We start from the raw sequence: 25,182 nt of genomic DNA on the forward strand, positions 1-25,182 counted from the left end.
CCAGCCTGTGTAGCCAGATGCACAAAAGCAGTTTCAAGGTAAGGGAAGGAGAAACTGAACCCGTGAAAGTAAACATAGAACAACAGGTCACACAAATTGAAAGAATCTGTAATTGTACAGAGCAACCCAGAATATGGTCAGTATTTGAAGTAGCAGCAAAAACAGAAAAAAATGAAACATCTGTTCTCCCACACAAATAGCCAAAAATTTAACCATACAAGATCTATGTTTGCCATACAATATCTAAAATTGTTTGCTGAACTCAGATATGATCAAGCTGTTCTTGTGTATAAGGTATCACAGATTCAGAGTAACTACATAGTACAGTAGTTTACAAACTACAATTTAAGAGGGCAAACAGACCACAAGCCATCTGTAGACTCCTTAACCTTCACACGGACAGAGGCCCACTCTCAGTACATGGAAAATCTTTGCATGAAAATACCCCAACTGCAGAATGGTCCTCCTAGGCAATGTGAGCTACTAGCCAGGCTCCTTGGGTACACTCCTGTGTATCAGGTCTCATTTCTTATCAGTACAGCTGGGGAAGGAAACATGCTAGTGGAATGGAAGACTGGAATTCCACTGTACTTTTTTCAGTATGAAAGCAATATACCTATGCATTTTGAATTTGGTACTGCAGCTAAAATTCATCTACTACTCTCCAATTGAAAAAGGTATCAAAGGTATTTAAAAATCACCTGAATGTTGCATTTGTAATATATGGAGATCAAGGAAGAGCAGCTGGTGAAATCCTCCATTAGAAATGACAAGAACAAGGCCACTCTAGTTCTCCCTCACTTATATTTTAATACCAACTGGATAAATGTATAAAGTTAAAGCTAGCATACATTATAAGCTTACTATAAACAAAGCAGCACACCACTAGAAGAGAGCTGATTACAGAGTATCCAGAAATGTTGATGAAGTACAAGAGTTCTTGAATAAGCCAAACTCATCAATCGCTGAGTCACTACCATCATGTGTGGATGCAGAAAGACATTCTCTGCAATGACAGATGTAGGGAGCTGTATGCACAGAGCTGGTAAAAGGAGGGACTCACAGCTGAAGCAAACAAGCCCACTCTACAGGATGACAGCCTGGCAAAAACTCAAGAGAGACATAGCAAGAACAGGATCCACCTCGATTTCAGACATCTTAACACAGATATCCCGAGACAGCATTCCTCAGTCCCCATACCAGTCATTCAGTACAGCCAAATTGCTGAAAACAGACTTAGTAATCCATCCAGATACTAACAAATCAGATCAGATAATCAACCATGTATTTTGAAGGGGCAGGGGGGAGGAAAAAAAAATATGTTTTTCCATCTATTTATTTTTGGCAATCAAATCAGTTGACCAAGTATTTTTGCTAATGAACACAGAAAAACTTGAAGGTGTTGCCAGCATTCATATAATAGCTGATGACATGATAAAAGCATTAGTTCAGGCAGAGACTGAAGCTAGAGATGGCAAAGGCCCAAGCAGAAAATGTTAAGGTCAGTCCAGGTAAAGTCTAGTTTGTGATGAAAGATGGCAAATGCATGGGACACCTATTCTTATCTGACAGAACCCAGCCAATGAATTCAAAGCCACATCTAAACCTGAAATTATAGAGAGTGTTTCAGAAGATCCAGTTGCAGAATATACCAGATGAAACCTGTTTTGACCACTGCAGCAACTGCTACATGACAACAGCTTAGCAACCAGGAATAGCAGGAAAAATACACATAATGCTTACACATAATGACCACTGGTGCTCAGCACTGCAGTCACAACAGACAGACATCAGCAGAGTATCAGGGCAACATGAACGGGAAACACTTAACACTGTACTATGACATACACATAGCACACTTATTTATACTTAAAGAACAGCAGAAGCAACAACTGACATTTGCACCAGCAATTAGAACTGCCACCACACCATCTTTGGAGATGCACTTTACATTAGAAGTGTCAGTAAACTAACTAACAAATTGAAATGGGTTATGCATTCTAGCTTGACAGTATGACACATATGACAGCTTCACTCAGGCGCTGCATGAAGAAACACACTCGAGAGCAGTGAAGATTGAGCTCTGACCAGTTAAGTGTTAATAATACCTGACACATATGGATGAGGATTAATCATGGAGTTGTCAGGACTGTTATAATAATGGCTGCTTGAAATGCTGTTCATTGGGAGGGATTCTAAAAATGAGAATACATTCACTTAGCAGTATATTGCAGTGCTCTCTTTAAGATTAATCATGAATAATCATTGAAGGGAGGGAGTATTTCACATGACCCAGATCCTGGCTGTAGATCTACACAGATGGGATTATAGCTGTCTGGTATCTAATGAGAGCTCTGTTTTAGACTTATGCCTCTTATTTTACTCTTGGTCTCTAATATTGGGAAGCAATTGCAGTTAGAAAGTTCAGCAGCTTTAGCCAACAAACATGGCGATATTGCTACGGTTCAAGAAAACTATGATGTAAATACAACTGTGCATGTGCAAAGACATACACTGGAGAGAAAACTATGATTTCTGCCTGTGGAAACTTTTTTTTGCTGTGTTGCAATTATGTTTTTATGCATTCAAACCTAATGTAGTAATGTTCTTAATGCTGTGCTTAATTTTAAGTACCTGAATAGTCTGATTAAGGCACTATCCAACTGCTTAAAGTTAGATTTGTCAGGATGATTTGGCTGCTTAAAATGAAGTATGCAAACAATTATCCTGGTAAATTGAGCTCTCTCTTTTTTAGTCTTGTGGGTAGTACTGGATCCAGAAATGCTGCTGACAGTAACAATAAAGCAGCCAGAAAGGATAAAATGCAGCTGAATACTTTTTTTCCATAACAAGAATTTAATAGTTGATGGATCTGTTGTTTTTCAAATGAAAGTTAAAAAATGTATACCAAATTTTTAATTTCTTCCATTCCAACTCCAGTGCTCTGATTACACTGCTTATCTTGCTTCCCTCACTTGAGGGAACCTCACTTAATGAGGTTGTCTCATTAGTCCTCCTAGAGAAAGACTAGAGTTACTTCTAGTCTACTACTAACACTAACAATGTAGCAAAAGGATTATGTTCTTTCCTATCAGAAAAAATTCTTCCTTATCATATTGTTCATTCCTAAAAATGAACTGAGAGACAGGACTATTTTAATTTCTTTCTCCTTCCGTTGTAGTCAGGTACCAAACACTTTCTCACTGCCCCTTTAATCTGTGGGTCAAATATTAATATGTTTGAATGCAAATTCTATTTAATAATAATTTAGGGCCAAATACTGCTTAGATAAGTACTTGAAGTTCTAATTGCACAAAAGTTAAATACCTGTCAAAAACTGCCTTATGTCTTCACATCTAAACTACCTCTCAGGAAATAACAGATTTCTCAATCCTGTCAAAATGTTTTGCCTATAAATTTGTAGTCTTGAGTTTACAATACATATAGACAGATTATACAACAATGTATATGCTGTTATTTGAGGAAGTACCTTTTCAGCCATAGAGATGTAAGCTGTTGATCAATGTGAATGGCATTGACTTCTGTATTTGTGACCTTTATACATACTACATAAATACTGTGATGACACTTTAGAAAAATATGAATAAGCAACATCGGAGTGTAATTTAAGTCAAAAGGTATCAGCAGTCTTTGGCCACACCAAAATTCTCCTTCTCCCCAAGAGGTGGGCTTTTAATTTCCAGGTGGCTTCATCACTATTTATGATGGTTTGCTTCCAGTTTTTTCATTATTTTTTTCTTCTACTTTCTCAGTGTGTGATTTAATTTTTTTCTTCTAAAGGAAGGAAGTCTTATATTCCTTGCCTGCTGTGGTATGCTTTCCATCAAGGCATCTGTAATTATTTATTCTGCATTTCCTGCTGTCATGCAGGTTAGGATATATTTCTGGAAGTGGCTGGTTATCTATGTTTCCTGTGAATTTACGCTAAAGAAAAAAGAAGCCATGTCAGCTTTTATTTAGTCCAGCAATTTTAGCTTATTAGGTTTTTTAGTCATTAAATGCATCTTGATGAGGTCTGCCTATCTATTTCCCAATAGAAAGTTTTCCCTATGTTAACATGCAACTGATATTAGACTGCTTTGTTTTCCTGTTTACTCCCTTCTCAGTGACATATGCCTTGAGCACAGAAAAACATTGTGGAGAGCTTACGTAGAAAGTCTTCGCTCAGGAGAAACTGGAAATACTTTGAGGAGCTGAGAAACACAGCATCCTTCAAATCCACATTGGGCTAGGCATTTTGTCAAGGGCTGGATCAAAGTGCTATATCCCAGCCAAGATTCAGGGTCTTCCTGCCTGAACAGGTGAGCTGTCAAATAATAGATTGGTCATGACGCTTTGCCCAGGAAAGGCTCATGGATTGCTTTCTTGGTCACCCACTACAGGACATACTCCCTGGCTCGTAATCTCTAAAGCAGCAGAGGGGGCAGACAGACCTCTGTCCTCACAAAGGCCGATGCCCTGCAGAGCTGCAGGCCTATCTCAGGCCTTCACACAGCTGAACTTCAAGGGTCTACATTTATGTATCAGAAAGACACAAAAGGCTGTTCAGAAGAGAAACTACTCTTTTTATAGAAAAAGCTGAGCAGAAGACCTCAAAAAAAGGCAGATCAACAAAAACACAAAGTCCTTGTCTTTTCACCCCAAATCTCACACCCACACTTTCTGCCACAATGCATGTTGTTTACACAAACTTTCTAAATCTGCATTAAGCATTGTTGAGCTATTTTTTCTTGTTGTTATTAAACCTTAATATTTAAGGATCTACCCAACTATCTGCACTTTAACACAGTGGTCCACACAGTTGGAGGAGTGTCCATGAGCTGCCCTTTGCAGTATTTGTCACTTCAGAGTAAATCACTTACCTTCAATTATGTTTATCCAACTGTAAAATAGGAGCAATAATACTTATTTTTTTAAAGTTGATATGAGGCTTATTAATGCTTGTTTAAGTGCTTTGTTATGCTTGAATGGAAAAGGAAATCATTATTATAATTTTAAGTGAAGCTTAATTATAAAACTGTTAACAGAAGCATATTAGAAAAATGAACTCTGAATTGCAAGCTAGCAATTGCTCACTCGCTCTTAAAAGAGTACAAGATGATTTTATATGCATCTTGCTATCATTAATGTCCAGTTTTCTAAATCCTACACTTGTTTTCCATATCAAAGCTAAGAAGAGGCAACATGCAAATTAAATTCAGTGTCTAATCAAGAAACAGCACCCACTACCTTACTTGGTGACATGGCATCACTGGAATCTTGATTAAAAAAATAGCCTCCATACAAAACGATTCTGTTCATTATATACTAAATTAAGCTACGCATGTGATTGTCACTGGCACAACTAACCTGGAAAATAGGCTAATTACCAAGATCAGCTTACCAAGTTACCACGATAACTTAAAATTTGTAATAAGATTCTCTTGCAATGTTATACACAAATCCTAGACAGCACAACTCTTCCTTTAATCAAACAACAATATAAAAATCCTTTAAGTGGCTTGCTTAGAAGACAACTTAGGACTTACTTACAAAAGAATATGATACTGAAGATAGTATCATTTTTTGTAAGGAAAAAATTAAGCAAAATAACTTGCTTTTACCTGATACAGCATATTTGTCAAAACAGGTATCGCTTCAAATACTCATTCCCAAAGCTTCTGCAAATATGTTCTATGATCTTAAGCTCTGTTACTTAGACAATGCATGCAAACAAAGACAGAACTCCAGGCTCATTTTCAGACAATAAACAGAAAGAAAAGCAAACTATCTATCTCACTCATTTCCCCCCACCTTACCACCAACTTGTACTTCAGAGGCTCATCAGAAGAGGTAAATAATCATAAAATCTGTTTAAATGAGGCAGTATTCACAAACCTTTTAAAAAGAGGATAAATATTTGACACTAAAACAATGCATCTTTAAAAAGGCTTCTCTACAGTTGTGTGCTCATGCTAATCTCTGCCCAGAATTGGTATCTCTGAGAAGGCAATGGTGGTTTCCAGAAAGAGTCACATGAAGAGAAAATAAACACTTCATGCTAGGGAGGGGTGTGGGAAGGCAAGAAAAACAAAACAACAACAAAAAACCCAAACTAAAACTGATATCCAGCAAAACCCCTGTCTTGATATGAAGAGATGCATAAGCGGTTGTTGTCCAATATTAACCCAAATCAAATGTCTGTATCAGCAAACAGGATTTGAGCAGAACTGAAGGAGACATTCACTCTTCACTGAATGCCAACAGGAATATTTTATCTAAATTAAATTTTGTAAGCTTAAAAATCAAGACTTAAAGGGAAACACAGCTCTCTAGATTTACAACAGTGTAAGAAAACCGTTACTAACATCAAGAGATTTCTGTCAATCATGGTCATGAGATGCAATGGCACTCAGATGTGGTTGGACCTTGCCCTGGAACAAGGGAACACACAGCAGATTGTCACCACTATCCCCTCCCCTCTGCAGTACTCTTGGAGCACCATCTCACCTGCCACCCCCAATGCCCCTCCCCAAGCACAAGATAGGAGAGGGAAAATGGAAAGATGGGAGAGCAAACCCACCAAAATGATTTCACAGAACTCCCTTGATTTCCTTCTGGATAAAGGGAAGGTAAGGACAGTTGCAACAGTAGAGCCTTAGTACTTAGAGGTTTCTAACAGACTACTGAATACATGCAATGTTACAGAGTTATAGCGAGTGGTGCTACAGAAGCAACCAGGAAAACTTGTAGTTAAGAACCAGAATTGGTTCTCATTGCAGCTGTACCTTGTCCCCTCCTCCTGGTTATATTCCAACAGCAAATAATTCAGATAGATAGCCACAAGGTCATCCACTGTGTTACTTGCTCTTCCTTCCTGCATGCAACTATGATGTCCTTGTGGCAATTAGTCGAAGGTAAAGGTTTATGCTTTACTTCTACTTTCCTACTCCAAACTTTATTAACAGATCAAAGTTGTAAACTGAATGAGTATTTCAAATGCTGGTAACTAATTGTACTTGCTCCCTTGGCAGATTTTCCCATGGCACTGACTTGTCCTACCAAACAACTTCAATGACAAAGGCTTAATATCATATTAGCACAAAGCTTTTTCTGCCCTTTTACGCAAACACCCTTTACATTGTCCCCCATGTTTCTAAACTGGTGGTTCTGCAAGCATAGCACACTTGTCAGCTAGACTTACTGGATGTTTAACAAACAAACACTGACTATGTGAAAGTCTCCTGCAAAAAAATTGCAGTATATCACATCAGCATCAAAACTACCTTGTCCTGGACTCCAAGAACAGCCATGTCAAATTTGCCATCATTTGTCTTTGCTCTGCACCATCTTCTCTTTTTTTGTTTTTACTCCTGTGGTTAAATTATATTTCAATACCAAACATGGTACTTTACACTTATTTATCATATGCAAGGACAAATCAGTTCATTCATTGACTTTAAATTAAGTCTCAAAAGCCAGCTATGATTTACTACGTATTCTATTTATTTTAAAAAATGAGACAAGTCAATACAAATAAACAATGCTGATGATGCACTGTGCTAAAGAATTAAGCCATAAAACTCTATAGCATGAAAAATAGTGCAAAATATCACATGCACAAAGAGGCCAACTTCTGGGTCCTGAGGAAATAGCTTTGTATTCCACAAATTTACTGCATATTATACCTCACAAAAGGAAATTAGAATAAACCCCAGCATAGCTTGCTTTTTTTTTTTTTTTTTAACTCCCCATTACATGCATTATGGGGAAGCCATCATTAAAAGGCTGACATTTAACATGAAACAAATAACTGGGTATAAGGACTGAGTGCGAAAAAAAAAGTGTAATACCAAAGCAATACCATTTTCTGATGGTAATTTTGAGCAATTTAATGGCAGCATCTGTTCTTTTTGATAAGTAGGCAGATGTATTTTGGGCCTCACCCTAACTGAAAGAAAATGCTTGCATCACTTACTAAAGAGCAATATTTAACATAAACTCATAATACCAAAACCATAATGAAAATCTTATTCATTCTGATGACTTGCTAGCCTAGCAGAAGCTTTGAGCCCAAATATTTCTTTTTACTATAGGAATGAAGTGATTCTAGACATGATTTTCACGTTATCTGTCTGCAGTATTACTCAATATTGAAGATGGAATAATGGCTTAGATCTCTCTTGACACCATTTTTTATTTTCATACATGGTAATAAAGAGCAGAAAGTTTTATTAATGTACAACCATGAAATCTACCAGGAGATACACTAATACTATTCACCATGAATATAAATTAAAATTTTGGGGTTTATGGCTAGTTATATATTCATTAAAGCTACTGTAAACAATATCAGGTAGAGGTATAATCAACATGAAAAAGCTCTCCATTGGTTTAGGTGTAATCAACATTACAAAGTCCTTCATGTGCCATGAAATGCAATGATGTAACAGATATAAATCCAACATAATGGTACAAGTTAAATATAACTTACGTTATATTTAGTCTTACGTTGTTTAAAACTCATTCTGCCTCTACCTTGCTATGTCTAGCCCCATTTTGCCTCCATGTAGCTGCCGAGCCTGCTAGTTGTCTTTATGTATGCTTGTCCTTTGGAGCAGTGATACAGAGTATTTCCAAACCACAGCTTGGTGCTACAACACAAAATTATTGGAGAACAGAAGCATTCCCTTTCACAGACAAACAGAAGGCATTCATGGCACTCTCTCCCTCAGATAACTCTCAGCTCCGAGTTGAAGCTTCGCATTAGAACATAAGGATTGAAAATAAGTAACAATATAAATTTGAAGTGTCAAAAGCAAGAGCCTCATATGAAAAAAAAAAAATCAGCAGAAGAAATCCTGCAAAACAAACGTACATTGCTTTTTTGTTGTTTGTTCTATCTCTCCCCCAGCCAGACACATAGCGCCCAGTGAACTGAAACAGTTACTGATTTCTGGACTGGCCAGCAGCAAGAAAATTTTGAGAATCTTTCACAGATTATGCTATGCAATGAATTAGGGATTTACTGATTCAATAAAGGAGCATCCTAGGCAAGGAAGTCTGTTTCATTTCCAGCATGGCTATGAAACAGTCTTATTACAACCAAGCTTTTCAAGGTACAACTGCTAGTCTGAACTTGCTCTACATCTTGAATCTTATTTTTTCTCACAGAGGTGAATTTTCATGGTATTGTGTTGAAGAAATCATTCAGATTTCTTTAAAGCTTTTAACATCACACTTACTTATCACCTTGAGCTGCACTAGACACAAAATGAGCCTGCGGATCTAACAAAAAATCATGCTATTGCTCTTTTGGACATTCCACACAGTATTACTTTGAGCATCTGTTTTTGGAAATATCCACCAAACGTTTTCAAGGACAGTTTCTAACACAGAATCAGCAAAGGATGAAACTAAAAAGCAATTAATTCTGAGAGGAAAGTGCAGACACTGAAGAAAAGGAACAGAGGTGATGGATGCAACACAGCAGCAGAGGAGGTACAACAGTTTTGTCAGTAAGGCATAGCAATAAGAGTAACTTGGTTCTGGAATCCAGTTTTATTTCAGAAGCAAGCTGTAAGGTAAAATACTGGTAATCCTGATGGCTGAAAAAAAAAGAAAGCTTTCTCCTCTTCACCCCTCCAAAGAGCTCTGGATGGGATCAAAAACAGTTCTGCTGACATCTGCAGAAAGCAGAGAAGAGGAATTTAGGGAACTAGTGGAAAGACCACATGTTCTTTGTTTTGGATTTGTGTGGGGGGGTTTTCTTCATATCTCCAAAGTATATTTGGAAGACATTTCTGTCAAAAAGAAGTATATACACAAGCAGAGAAAAATTTATAGCTACTATAATGTACAGAAGGCTAAGACAACTATGTCTAGTATTTGTGCTTCACCATTATCTAAGATAGTAACTTTCACTTTTAGCATGCAAAATGTCTTGGAAAAAAGATGAAGGACATGAGACTAAATGTCCTTGTAAGTGATGATGTAGTAGAAGAATGCCTTCAGAAGATCCTTGCATGCAAGAGAACTGCATTAGTTGTGAAAATGACATGTATTTTAATACAAGTGCTTAAATTGCAGACAAAGTTGACAAAGCAGTAGTGTTTATCTAGAACAGTAAGAAATGGAGTAGGCAGTAGAACAGAAGTAGCTCTCATCAAGATAAGAAGAAGCTTCAATTGGGCTTTGTAATGCAGCAGGATGGGTACCAAAAACCTGAGGCTCGACAACACCAAACTCTGTATGAGGCATTACTGGAGAAGGGAATAAGCATGCAACTGCTAGGTCAGGTTGCTCAACAAAGACAACTACTGTGAAATAGCATTAGTCCTACTTCAGGGATATTGGTTCGTATCCTGTTTATCTACACAGCCAAGTTTTTCTTTTCACAGAATTATAGAATGATTTGGGCTGGAAAGGATCTTTGAAGGTCATCCAGTCCAACCCCCCTGCAATGAGCAGGGACATCTTCAACTAGATCAGGTTGCTCAAACCCCCGTCCAACCTAAACTTGAATGTTTCCAAGGATGGGGCATCTCCCACCTCTCTGGGCAACCTGTTCCAGTGACTCATTGTAAAAAAATTCTTCCATATATCTAGTCCGAATCTACCCTCTCTTAGTTTTAAAGCATTACCCCTTGTCCTACCACTATAGACCCTACTAAAAAGTCTGTCCCCATCTTTCTTATAACAAAAGTACTGGAAGGCCACAATAAGGCCTTCCCAAAGCCTTCTCTTCTCCAGGCTGAACAACCTCCACTCTCTCCCTCCTATGTCTTCATAGGAGAGGTGTTCCATCCCCCTGATGATTTTTGTGTCCCTGCTCTGAACCTGCTCCAACAGGTCCATGTCTTTCCTGTGCTGAGGGCTCCAGAGTTGGATGCAGTACTCCAGGTGGGGTCTCATCAGAGCTGAGTAGACTTGCTAATTCAACTGATTTATGCTTGCAGATGATTAAAATTAGCTCACTCAGCAATACAAGTGCACTTGATACACATTTAGTCTGAAATCTTGGATATCATGACTCAGCTATAATTTTCAAGGCCACTAAAGCCTAACTTGATTACAGCTCTCTCCTTTGCAGTTCTCTCCAGTTACTGAAACTTTGCAGCCGTGAAAAAGAGCATCTGGTCCTGTACACTATCTGAACACTAGCTAAACCCTTAAGAAAAGCTGCAGCATAACTAGCTCAGATAACAGTATCACTGACAATTATACGGGACAGCATGAGATGTTTCTCACTACTGCAAAAGGGATTTGAGAAAGAAAAAGAGAAAGAGAGGAATGTGTGGCTTTATTTTCTTTTCATTAACATCACCAGAATCTAGTGTCGAAAAGCTTATGTTCCTGATACCATTTAAAATTTGAGCCGAGTTTTAATTTTTCTTTCATTCATTGACAAAAAGAACAAAGAACTAATGAGAAAGTAGCCTGATAGCCTCACAACTATAAAAATAGACTGCTCACCACAAGGGATACGTTTAGATTGTCTTTAGCTGTACTGTTTCCATGACCCCACCAAGTTCTGCTTTGTGGTTAATTGGTATGGACTATCTGGAGTCCAGACCATTCAGATGAACAAACTCTTGAGCCAACTAGCCAAGCCTGTACTAAGTTTCAGGTGGAAGAAGATTTTGGTCAATGTGCTGATTGTGGGAGATGCAACTCAGAGCAAATTCGTGTTCCAACTGCCCACCTTCAAGGTACAATAAAATGTGTCAGAAAGCTTCCTTATATATGAAGAACTATATTTCATTTTATAATTTTAACATTTCGTAGCCATTTTTTGGGGGGGGAGAGGGGGATCTTGACAATTATTTTTTAAAAAAATATTTTAAAAAAAGAATTAAAAAGTAATTCACAGGTCAGATTCTACCTGGTAAGGATGCTGGGCAGTTGATCCATGCATAACTCTTTCCAAAAAAATTTGCTGTCAAATTTATCCCACCACTGCTGACACTGAAAATGTTTTCTTGTAATTTTCCTATTAGTTCATTTGTTTCCTGGAGCATATCTGAGGTTTTTATGCCCTTTTGGATTTCAGAGAAAACCTTAACAATGAGACCCAAAGGTAGCCTACAAAAGCTCACAAAATGAAAATCTAACAGCCTTTCACTCAAGATTTTTGAATACTTCAATTTTTACAATAGTGCTTCACATGTGACAGTTTCAGCTGCATGTAATGTTGACAGCTAGAGATATTTTTTTCACATTAAGGAGACATAAGAGCTCAGAAATGAAGCTTGGGAGAAGCGGAGGAAAAGTCTGTAGTACAGAAATTCAGTCTCCATCAAATGAGAGAAGAAATTTTCTGCAACAAACCTAGTGCCACTTAAAACCAACATTAAATCAAACCTACAGAATGCAAGTCTCAACTGGTGTAAACCATCTAATTCTTATGGCAATCAATGTAATTATATATAGGATTTGAGCCTACACTACATGTACTAACAATTGCCACAGCTGAAAAAGCCAAAACCAAGCAGATATCCTTGTTTTTGTTTTTTCAAAACCTCTAAAGAAAAGCAGAGAATTGCACTACGGGTTTGCCAGATTGAGAAGTATAAACCACCTTGAAATCACTGTTTTTATGAAAGGATTTATAGATCATTGCCATTTGTACAAACATGTAGATATTTTTTCGACATTCTTCTGTCATGGAAGACATCCACCAGATTCTCTTCATGCAGCTTGACAGATAATAAAATTAATTTTAAGTACAACAGCAAATCAAGCATTCATGATGCCATAAAAACATCTGTCTACACACTGATGACTGAAATCTAACAAAATTAATGCAGGCATTTAAGTAGCATTATGATTCACAATTAAGCCATGCAGATCTTTTTCAGGAATGCTCAGAGAGGATTTTTTGTGGGGTTTTTTTTGTTACAAGAAAAGCAGCATTAAAATGTATTTTTCTTTTTTGCTTGCCTTTTTTTTTTTTTAAATGTTCCTATTTAAGGATATGAGCCAATCTTTAATTATTATCATCTCTGAATTTTCTGAGGTAAATTATATAGACAGTATTTGGACTAGGCATGAAATAGTGAAGTTAAATGGTGAAAACCCATCAACTGTAACCACTTAGGTTCAGAGGTTTGAGAGTACAGGGACAGGAATGTTTGGATACCATTATAGATCATTATGTCATCCGGTTCTGATGTGCAATCAAGAAAAAACTTAACGTCCACTCTGTGAAACATGGAGTAATTAATTCCTCCCTGCTTCCTCTTGTGTGCTCTATTTCGATCCTAATGGCTTATAAAACTGTTCCCATCCTTGTCTCCTCTCATGCAGTGTTGGCAGGCCAGAACAGAGTGTACTGACACCTGCTCAGTCCACCCTACGCACTACTCCAAGGAAAATAACCCTACTAGCTGGATGCCTAACTGGAGTTACATTTTTCCAATGTAACTGCCAAACGAAGGCAGTAAGGAAGCTGATTAGGAGTCTCTGTATCATACGCTGCATTGATTTTCGCAAACTAGCTTGGGATAGTAGCCATGTTAACACAAAGATACATACACAATAAATTACTACAGAGTCTGCTGTATAAACATTACCTTTAGCAATGATTTCATATCTGCTATGAATCAGAACTTCTTATCAGGATGCTATTATATCTTCATAAGCACTTTCAAAGCCCCTGCAGTCTTACAGTGGGTTCACACAAGAAGAAAATATTTTTTTGGGATAGGACTAATATCTACACCTGACACTTTAAAAAACAAAGAAAGACCCAGCATTTGCAATGCATCTAGAACTTGTTCTTCATATTGAGCACCTAGAAAAGAAGTCATAAAACATGAACTGGGCAGAAAATGTTGAATCAGAAAACAGAATTTTTAACACAAAGAAACAGTTTCTGATTGATTTTTTTTTTTTTTTTTTTTTTTTTGAGACAGACTTTTGGAATATGGGAGGCCACAGCAAGAGAAACATTAATGATTGCTTATCTTGTTCTCACTTTCCTTCACCAAATATTTAGCTAATGGCCACTGCGGACAGAAGCCTTTGCTAGATATTTTTTTTCTGTAAGACTACTGGCTGTTCTTATATTCTTAAAGTGATTAAAAACTGTAAGCCTGAACAATTCTGATTTTTATAAAACAAAGCCAGAGCTATTCAACATCCAGCAGCTCAAGAATGCCTATTTAATAATGTCTTGTCAAACTCAACACAGGTGAACTGGCCTTATTAATTGTGCCAGGAATTTAGAGTGTATTAAAAACGCACAAGTACTGCACCATGCCTGCAATGTTCACTCTCTTCTTGCCAACCTGCTACCACACAGCAGTCTGCATCCAACACAACAAGGATACTTCAGGTGCTGTAGATGAGGCTGTGGATGAGTTTAAATAACCTCTGGATAACCTCACCCTTCTGGATAGTCCTCCATCATGCATATTTGCCTTTGTCCTTTCACTCGTCTGCCACACTCCATCCCAATAGTTAAGAGAGAAGGATCATGACATTATTAACATCACACTCACTGCATTGCATTGATAACCCTGTACAAATCTCTTTCACTTGTTTTACTCGTTTTTTATAGTTGGGAAATGACTGACCCAAGAGCTTAAAGCAGCTAACCTGATGCCTGTACATCAGTTAGCATACTGCTGCCTTGAGCCAATTTGACCTAAACCCTACTGCAGTGAGCATGAATGTGATAGCTGATGCTGCCAGTACTGCAGATGCTTCTCTCTACAAGACCTATATTCCTCACTCACAGTCAATATTCCCCATTCTTTCTGATACAGACAATGGCAGAGGGAAGGTGAGCAGAGGAAAAGCTGATGTTATTACATGGTATGTTCAGGTTTCTACTCCTGTTGACAGATTGTGATAAGAAAAGGCTCTTTTGCTAAGAACAGTACACAAAGAAATAGGCACAGAGTCAACACACCACACTAACAAGTCTAGAAGAGGAAGCAGGCAAAATATTTCCCCATGTGGTTACAAAATACTTCCCACCACTTTATATAATATGGGTTCATATGCCATACCCATTAACGTAGCTGAATTTACTACTGTCTTGGTCTCTTTTCCACCCTTCTGCTGGCACCATCTCTGTGTTTTTTGTTATTGATTTGGCATTTCCATTTATTCTTCTGCAGGCTATTCAAATTATTTTAATACAACTCATAAGGATCCCACTGAAAAACTACTCAAAGGTTCAGATGATATTTGTCTGAGATTCTACTCCTGTATTCTACAGTCCTGGATATTTTCCATAAGGTTGGGAAGGGAGCCTGCCAAATACTGAACTAGCCTGCCAAGTGGCACTGAGATATTTTTTCCATCAGTAGCTCAAAAAATACAGCAGACACCACACAAATATTTCATGTGATATGTTCACAGGTCACACCTGGCACAGGGAAGTATTAAGCTCTTAAAGTAAGTTCACTCATTTCCAATAAGCACAGACTGACATGTGGCAGAATAAAAGCATTTGATCCATCGGTATTTCAAAAGTGAAATTAAACAACTGGAGATCCCCCACAGGCAGACACCTGCACTTGAATTTTTTAGAAGAATTTCATTTTCACTTTTTAAATGCACAAAAAGCTTAACTTTTCCTAGGCCAATCCAGGCTACTGGAGGAATGCAGACATAGATACAGAACAGAGGTATGTCCCTGTCTTTACAGCATTCAGAAGGCTAGCAAATCTTCACTTTCCAACCAATTCTAAAAATCAGTCCCAAACATCTAAGAACCATGTCACATGCCCCCAAAATTCTGAGATACTGTTAAGGAATAATCTTGGTGGGAGGCTTATACATTTTTGAAGCGCCAAGCTTTCACATACTCAAGCTTCATTTTTTTCAAGAATAAGGATGAAAAACCTACTTTTGATTAAAAGAAAGCTCATAGTTTCTCATATGTATGTGACACTGAGCCTAGGGCATTAAAAAACCCAAATGCCGCAAGAGTCAACAATGATATATTTCAATATCATTTAATTAAAATACAAATCTCACAGGCTGCAGGGATCAGTAAAGACAAACCAAGGATGGAGGGAGAAGGGATATGAATCAGAATGAGAAGTAACAGCATAAAAAATAACACTATCTGAGTTTAAAAGGGAGTGAAAACATCCTGCAAAACAATATCCTGAGAAGACCAAAAAAAAAAAAAAAAGCAAAGGCAGGAAAATTCGCTTTTATGGGCAGTTCCAAGGAAGTTTATGAAAATAAAAGGTCATTAAGTGGTTCCACTGAAAAGTCTGTAATTCAAAGTGAAGATCTCAGCACTTTCTGGAAAAAAGTCCAGCCTCCTTGAAAAGTAGGGAAGGTGAACAGTTAAAGTGTTGACAATTACAGGTCACTTGTGGAAAAACTTTGTTTGTACGTAGTTGATCACATGACAAATAGCTTTTGGAAATATGCTAAGGCAACAGTTTTCAAATGGGAAAAATGTTGTTCGTTACATCGCCACCATCAATAACAGATAAGTAGTTTTTACATTTATCATATGCAGCAAATTTAATATAAACAGGCTTTTTCTATTAAAGAAGGCAGAGGAGCAGAACAGAGGTTTCTCAGAGAAAATTGTACTCTGAGCTCCTCTGATACAAGTCTGGTATAACTGTACTGAACTCACTGGAGCTATCTTACATTTACCTATCTAGATGGAGCCCAGAATTTCTCTCTGTGCACTTAGCACTTTACACAGGGGTGAACATAAGAGAAACCAACACAATGTTTCATAAAAACATGCAACTGTAGTTGCAAGATACCAAGCCAAGACTTTCAAAAGAAGAAACATTTGAGAATCTTTCTGTAAGTGCTTAAAAAAATAATTACTTTATCCCTGGTACTTTGTTCATCTGCATAGATATATCAAAGCCTCTCTCTCACATGATTTCTACCAAAATTACTAAGTCAGCTTTACAAAAGTCCCATCACCCATAGCACTAATCTTATTTTCATGTTAAAATATCCTAATTTTTTTCATTATCTGCTCTTTTTCATGATGAACATTGGTAAGAATTTTTGTTCTCCAAATGCTACTTTTCCTGACCATTTTTAAAAGTCGTTAACTTTGATGGTTATATGCTAAGTTTTAGACTGGGTTTCTGATTTCACATACAAATTCCACAGTTACAAAGCTTGCATTTTCATAAACAGAAATGGCTGAATGCAAAATACAGTTATATGTTCAAAGTGATTTGTATGCCTTAATGACCAATAATAACTGGAGAGAACCTGCACAGAAAGCATAAGCATTTGCACATCAAGGCCCCAAATTTCAAATTGTATTTGTTTCACGCATGTTTACAGGACTGCATCTCTAATTCATACACACAGAAAACTTTAAATACATGCTAAAGGATTGTGTTATATGCCTGAAGACACCTACAGACATTTTCTGTGGAGCTGTAGCTTCAGAACAAGACCTTGAATTCCTTAATTTCTGTTAAAAATGTTTAACTATTTTTGTCTGTTAAAATTATGTCAGTTGGGAGGAAAATTTCTCAGCAACACTCTACCTATGACATCTCTGAGTTCTTTTGGTTTGTATCATATACCATTTCTGAAAACCTGCTGTCTGTTTGTACTGATTACCCATCCTAAAATCTAAATTAGGAAGAACAAAGCTGGAGGAGGTGACTTCAATGTGCATTGAACTCAGAGATAAACTACACTGAACAGAGCCATTGGTGCATGCTTCAAATATCACACAGCAATATCAATAGCTACAACATTAAGACAAAGACATCTTGGTCACCTGAGGGACAAATGATCAAGTCATACTGCTTGTAGACAGCAGTATCATTGTATTCTAAAATTAGCATTGCATATATTACTAAATGTAAAATTGCTGAGAGTGGGGATTATCGTCACCTCGTTTCTTCAAAAAGATTTTTTTTACATATACAGCAATTTTTAAAATGTTAATGGTGAGCGGAACTGAACTGCCATGACTATGGACTCATCGTATTAACGTGTACACACCACCATAAAAATTCCATGCAACTTCTCTTTAGCTACTGTTCATTATGGACTTGTTAACATAAAAATCCTTTATTTGCACACTATCAACTACCATAAATCATATATACTTTGCTGTTGCCAGTTTATTTAAAACTCTCATTATCTAAAACTATCAGGTTGCCTATATGCTCCTAAACACAGAAATTAAAATTAAAAAAACCCACAAAAAACCAAATAAAAAACCAACAACCCCCCCCAAAACCAGAGTCATACGGTTTGAGGCTTCATCATGAATTCAAAACTCACCCAGATCCATTCATTTAAGAAAGGTTGAGTTTCACAGGTTTTAGTGTCCACATATTAAACCAAGATGAAGGCTGTCTTTCTTACTAACAAGAATTGCCTTAGGACAAATGCAACAGGCCTTAAAAGCCATAAGAAGTTAGAAATATCATAGTAGTAATACAGGGAGGTTTTTAGGTTCTACAGAAATGTTTTGCTTCCTCTAGATGTCCACAAGTCAAGGATGTTAGCATCCAGACTGGGACTCTTCATGCCATGAATCACTATTCTTGTCCAATGTACAGTTTCTCTCCTTGGGAAACCCCTTAGGTTTCAACAGAACACAGATTCTCTCAATGGACTAGTAGGTACTGCTTTCTGCTACTTTCTCACTCATTTCACTCCAGAGCAGAGTGAAATTGATTTAACCAACACATGTTCAATTTTTTTCAGCAGCTCTACAAAGGATGAAAATGACCTGCCATCAGAGCTCTCATTTCATTACTGTTGTATCAGCCACGTATCACTACTGCCCACCAGTCAGCACATACTATGTGTTTTGATCTCTTCCTGATCTACAAATAACAAGAGAGTTCTATCTCATAACAAAAAAGTAGAAACATTTTAGTGACTTGGATCTACACCTTATTTGTGTAATGGTGCCAGGAATCAGATTTGACACAGGCCACTGGCAAAGGCCAAATCACACATCTGCCTGAACTCCACAGATCAACTTGGATCTGTGGCTTCTTTTTAAAGCTGTTGGCTTTCAGTTTATGCTGGTTATGGTGACTGCAGCTGACAAACACCTAGCTAGTATTAGTGGGGGAAAAAAAAGAACATAAGCTTGTTTTGAACAGAAAATTGGTTACCTTCAAGAGTACAAGATTTCACAATAATTCCATTGTGATTACATGGGACATCTAAAAACAATTCCTCATCTCCCAAAGGTATACCAAAGCCATCTTAAAGAAATTATCAGGATCAAAATGACTTATTACATAAGAAATATGCATTGAAATAATTAGCAGACATACTGATAGTTAAAGCCGTAGAATATTTTTTAAAAGGCTATTTGCTTTTCATAGAATCATAGAATGGGTCGGGTTGGAAGGGACCTTAAAGATCATCTAGTTCCAGCCCCCCTGCTGCGGGCAGGGACACCCTCCACTAGACCACGTTGCCCAAATCCTCATCCCTATTTTGGTCGTCACTATTCTCACAATTTATTTTCCTGTTCAAGGATAAAGAGATATACATCAAAAAATCTGTCAGGATTCCTCACAGTCGTCTTCAGTCATCTCAAAGAAAAGGAAAACAACCTTTCCTCTCCCCCACCGAAATCAAAGAGATGCAAAACATTAATTACAAAAATTGGTGTAAAATAGTGGATATATCACGCCCAGAACACTGCATATGTAGGATTTTTTTTATTTTGCTATCTTCACACTTCCACCAAAACCATATTCCCAATGTGCTCCATCTGATAACTACATGTACAGAAATTATACACTTGAAGAAGGCATTTATAAGATAGCATTATGCTCACGTGTACTAAAAATTACTAGAAGTTTTAATTTTAATGTCCCCTTCCGAAAAAAAAAAGCAGAATGTACTTTGGCATTAAATACCTTTTTGTTTTTTCTTTTCCTTTTTTTCTTTTTTTCTTTTTTTCTTTTTTTTTCTTTTTTCTTTTTTTTTTTTTTTAGGGAGTGTGATTTAATAAAATAATGCATTGTTGACTTACCACAGCACGTGCTATGTCTCATCTATAGGACGTGGTTCAAAGGCATTGACTTCATGCATGGGTTGCCATAGCTGATATTTGAGTCTGGGCTGCTGCTCGTACAGGTTTCTAATACTAGCCCTAAGCACAAAAAAGAGAAAGAAATATTTGGGGATTACTTTTCAAGTCTGATAGACACAAAAAAATTCAGAAAACTGAAACTTGAAAGTCAGTATTTGCACATCATATACCAAAGACTTAAGATCTTCCTCTGATAATACCATAATGCATCCAGTTACAGGTAGTATCTATACCATAAATTTCTCTTCTTCCATGTAAAGAAGAAAGGCTAGAAATAGAAAATAATGCAGAATGAAGTGTTGTTTAAATGGGAGAGAGGTGTCATGGGAATTTTCCCAGGGGGGGAAAAAAAAAAAATCAAGGCAGGCAGACCCTAAGGCTCAGGAGGTCATGTTCAAGACTGTTCAAATTGCAACAGACGGCACTAAAACAATAACACCGTTCTAAAATAATTATTTTTGTTTCTAACCTATCTTTCTCAAGTCAGATCTTCAATTTTTTTTTTTTTTTGGAGTAAGGAAGAACAGAAACTTTCCCTATTACAAGTTGAGATTTGTACACAGTCATCTGCCACTAATACCTGGGGATTGAAATTACATTTGATTTGTGACATTATGAACTTACAACTGTTTCACAACATGTTTTCAAGTAGCTCAGAAGTGAACTGAAGCTTTGTACTAAGAATAGAAGATTAAAAATCTTTATGAGAAAACAACTGCTTAACCAGAGAGGTCCCACTACACTTCACTGAGCTGGGACAAGAGTTGCACATACTCAGGCTCCCTGAAATCCCACTTCAAATAGCAGTTCCTAATTTATGGGTTATCATCTGACCTCTTTGTGTAGAATCCTGGTGAAGCAGCTATTGACTTGACTGGAAAGCTCTTCCGGACCTCCAACTTTTACTGTTTTTTAAAATATAAAAAGCTGACAGCAGTCCTGGGAAACTAAAACACCCCAAATTTCCCATGTCACTATTGTGATGTGAGCAAGGGTCTAAACTCATGCGGGCAGCAACCTCTTCTTTTCCTTGGCCAGGAGAAAAACCTGGAATCCTAAAAATACAACAGTTGCTTTTTCTTTTTCTTGCTCTAACACGGACTCTGACTCTGTCCTATTCTTCAGGCATAGTCAGGGATATCCTAAGATACACAAAAGCTCATGACTTCACATCCCTTCTGTACAAATGAAGCTGAGGAGAACATTCATGTGCCAAATTCTTTATTAAAAATCTCACTATATAGCAAACAAACAAGACAAACAAGGAAAGTATCAGGACTTGAATTTCTCGTCCTTCTAACAACTAGCCAAGACTGATTCTAAACCTTGCTAACAAACCTATGGCTATCAGGCTAAAACACAGTACAGCAACTCAAGGAAAGCTGTGTAACTTTTGCAAATGGTGGACCATTCGATTCTGTCCCATCCCTATCACACCATAAGAGAAAGGAAGCATAGCCCTAACATCTGATATTTCGTACTGAAGTTGTATATTGCTTTCAGTTTTAGCCCATCAGTTTTATATAGTTACTTGAGTACAAAAGGTTTTTTGTTTCTGTGAAAGACTGTTTTTCTTATGTCTGCCTCCACAGATGGTGCTGCAAGAACGAAAGGAAAAAAGAACTCACAGCAAATGCAGCATTTTTTCTTTTAATTGGTGCCCTTTTATGAGGGTTAATTTTTCTTGCAAGTGGCCTTCAAAACAGTAAGCATGCAAGAATCAGAAAAGGGTAGCAGAATATTAGAAGCATATATGAGCATTAGAAGCCAGGTTATATTTATATTCAGTATTGTGGTCCAGAGAAGTCTCTATCTTTTCTCCTGATGACATAACACAGCAGCAACTGTGGTAATAATACTGCAATCACTACGCTTTTAGGTCATAATTTCTAGTAGTACTATTATAAGCTCAAAATATAACCAGTGGAATGAGAGGAGCTATGGATATAGAATGCTTGCCATAAAAAAAAAAAAATTAAAAACTTAGTTTGTTTGGAAAATTTGTCAACAAGCTAGTGATTTTTTTATTTTTTAGTCAGGAATTGTCCAAAGAACTGGGTAGCTTCTACTGAACAACAGTTTAAGAGATAACCAATTTTAAAGCTGGGGACCTTTCTCTAAATTCAGCTTTTCTGCCCTCCAAATCTTAATAAAACTATGATGTCGTCTGCAAAAGCAATGCTAAAACCCTCCTTCTTTGGACCTGCTTTAGCTCTCTGTTAAATTGCATGAGTTTTACAATGGACTGCAAACCACTAGGGAGCTTTATGACATTCTCCAATACCATGGCAGGGAAATTTTGATAGCTCTCCCTTTGCTTTCACAAGCCAGATCTGGTACTGTAACATCGTTGGAAGATATTTTGTCTTACAATTATTGATCCAGTACTATTAAATCTCTAAATAATGGCTGCAAACATGCCAACCACTGACAGTGGGGAAAAAAAAAAAAAAACAAAGCCAAACTACAAGAAAATACTCAACCCCAAGGTCTGCTCATAAAAACCCCCTTCAGTGCACACACATATTTCCAACAATGAAAGGGACATTTTCTAATATCAAGCAGGCAGACCGGCAGCTGAAGGCAACTTATTTTTCATGTTAAACGATATTTGCCCTTATCCTGTTTAGGAACATCCCTGTAATCCTAATACTCCTCAACAAAATCATAATTATAACAGGACCCTGACAAATTATGCATACTCTGAAACAGCAGGAGAGAGCAATGCGCAAGAGTGCAGTTTACTGAGGGTCAGGGAGAAAGAATATTGTTTAATGGCTGAGGTCAAATCACCTTTGTCATTCACATCTGCGTCCCCTGTAAGAGAAAGTCATTAGTTGAGCCAATTGAAAAGGTATTTCTATGTCACCTTTCCTAGCAAGGAAGATTGAGCACACAGCAGAAGCACCACAGAAGAAAATACTACTAGTGACTACAGAGCAATATTCTGCTATTAAAATTTAGGTTAAAATATGAGAGGTTTGGTGCACTCCTCTTTCCCTAAGGCACAGGAACCAAAGATAGCTTACATGTGGGCAAAGACAAACAGCCCTGTGCAGTACCAACACCATCCTATTCTGTCTTAACCTTTCTCTTTTTCTGAAGCTGGCCTTGCATGACAAGCTCTGTGTCCTCCAGCAAGCTGATTTCAGGCTTCTCCTGATCATTTACAATACGCTCATTTCCATTTTCCTCCTAAAAAATTTCTAGTCTATGCCATCATTTTTTTCAAAATCTGTATTTTCATATAGTGTTGATTTGTCTTTAAACAAGTCTGGCAAAACTCACAGTGAACATATCAGAGGGGAAGGCTGCATTGAGGATATCGTCAAGCTATGCAGCAAAAAGAACCCATGTAAACAAGCTTACAATCACTCAGTACATGAATGGTGTGAAACATGCCCATCATGGTTCACTGGAAGCGCCGCCTGCTTATTAAACAATGCTATAATACTTAATTATCCAAGTCAAATTTGTATTATTTCTAATAAGGCCTCTCTGCAGTAAAAAACAAAACCAACATTTCTTCCTGTAGCAATAGCTTTTCTGCCAGAGGGTTTCCCTGCAAAGCAACATTGATTTCACTGCAGTATCTACAGATTGTTAATTCTCTTTTGCAAAATAACTGGCCTGTAGCATGCTGTAAACACTTTTCCTAAAATCTCTTGGTGGTTCTGTAAGACCCAATGAGCTGAGTTGTTCATTTGCATCTGAGAGTAATGCAGAAGAGTGATGATTACCTTAAAAGACCACTTTCCTAAAAACAATCCCCATCCCCACATCCAACACAGTTTGTCAAACACACTTTTTTTTTTTTTTTTTGGCATTCAACCACTTTGCAGAAGGCCAAGACTTCTGTCCTCTGGATTTCCTAGTTGCTTATCATTACCCTCTCTTCTTTTTTTATTTTCACAAATTTAATTTTTATATGACTCAGTATGGACTATATAACCCATGCATGTACTCATTTCTACTGAATTGCAAGCCAAGACACTTCCTTCCCCCAATAGCCCCCAAGCAGTGTTAGAGGTGATGAGGCTGAGTAAAACACTACTGTTTACATGAGCCAGCTGGTAAAGCACTATCACACTCCTGTCCATGATGTGCCTCTGCACTGTTCTCACAACCACCGGTCACCTAAAGCGTCCAAACAGAAAAGCTCATACACACCCGAACACAGGAAAATGATGGTTCTCTGGCCACAAAATGTACAGCTGCAGCCTTCTTGCTTTGGTTAGCAGTTTACTTCATTAACCTGTCTCTCTCCCCCTCTCCCCAATTTTTTTTTAAACAGCAATCAATATTCATCACCCCACCCTGCAAAAGCAGTTAGTCATAGAATATTAGCATCAACCACCTACCATTCCGTGCTTGCGAGCTATTCTCCTCGTCCAGAAACCTTTCCCCAAAACTGCGACTTTAGGTGGTATTTTTAAATCACATTCCAACCAGTGCCGAGGAAAAGATGGGCTATTTATAATAATAAAAAATAAACAGATGGGCAGTTGGATTCGGGGTAAACCACTGTTTTCCTTTAAAGAACTAAATAAAAGCCTGGGGGAGAAGGTAGAGCAGAACAGAAAAAGGGGAGGCAAAATGTCTGATAATAATGAAATAAAGAGAGGAAAAAAAAGAGTGGCTTGCTGAATCACGCTCTTTCACTGCCTGGAAACCATTGTGCAGCGTGATGCTGGCTGTACCATCGTGGAACCTACCAGAGGAGACAGGCAGAGAGCTTGGGGAATGGGGCTGCTATGGCAACTGAAAGGAGCACACATGACGTCAAAGCACACAGAGGTCTCGCAGGGGGAGGGAGAGAAAAGTCTAAACTGCAGCCACAGCTACGGTATCTCCTTGTGAATCAAGGGATAGAGCAGACTGCAAAGGGAAGCTGAATAGTCTTCTGTAGCACTTACCAGCAGCAGCAGCTGGGGCATCTGCAGCATCGGGGAGCTAGTTGGTACAGAGAGGAGGTAGTAACAGCAGTGTAGATCTGCTCTTTTGTTTGCATTAGCTGTGATATAAAGGCATAAATGCCCATCACCCTAAAAAAAAAAAAAAAAAATTGAAATTCATTTAAGTTTCATGCTCGGGGGGAAGAAAATAAACAATAATTTTTTTAAAACTGCATCTTCTTCATAGCT

General features: G+C 37.6%; 1 protein-coding gene across 7 annotated transcripts in view; it reads right to left on the minus strand.

Annotated features, from left to right (window-relative positions):
• MAPK10 (mitogen-activated protein kinase 10) overlaps positions 1 to 24,763 on the minus strand; it is a 188,435-nt gene extending 163,672 nt beyond the window's left edge. For 3 of the 7 annotated variants that reach the window (XM_075751346.1, XM_075751344.1, XM_075751345.1), the window contains exons 1-2: positions 24,400 to 24,759; positions 19,979 to 20,098 (exon numbers count right to left, since the gene is read on the minus strand). The gene's annotated coding sequence lies outside the window, so the exon portion shown is untranslated. Of the gene's footprint in view, positions 1 to 19,978; positions 20,099 to 24,399 lie in introns of all 7 variants that reach the window. The other 4 variants (XM_075751340.1, XM_075751347.1, XM_075751343.1 and 1 more) reach the window with 3 other exon arrangements.
• Positions 24,764 to 25,182: the final 419 nt, after the last annotated feature.

Source organism: Balearica regulorum, chromosome 4 (assembly GCF_011004875.1).
Source record: "Balearica regulorum gibbericeps isolate bBalReg1 chromosome 4, bBalReg1.pri, whole genome shotgun sequence".
Taxonomy (NCBI): Eukaryota; Metazoa; Chordata; class Aves; order Gruiformes; family Gruidae; genus Balearica; species Balearica regulorum.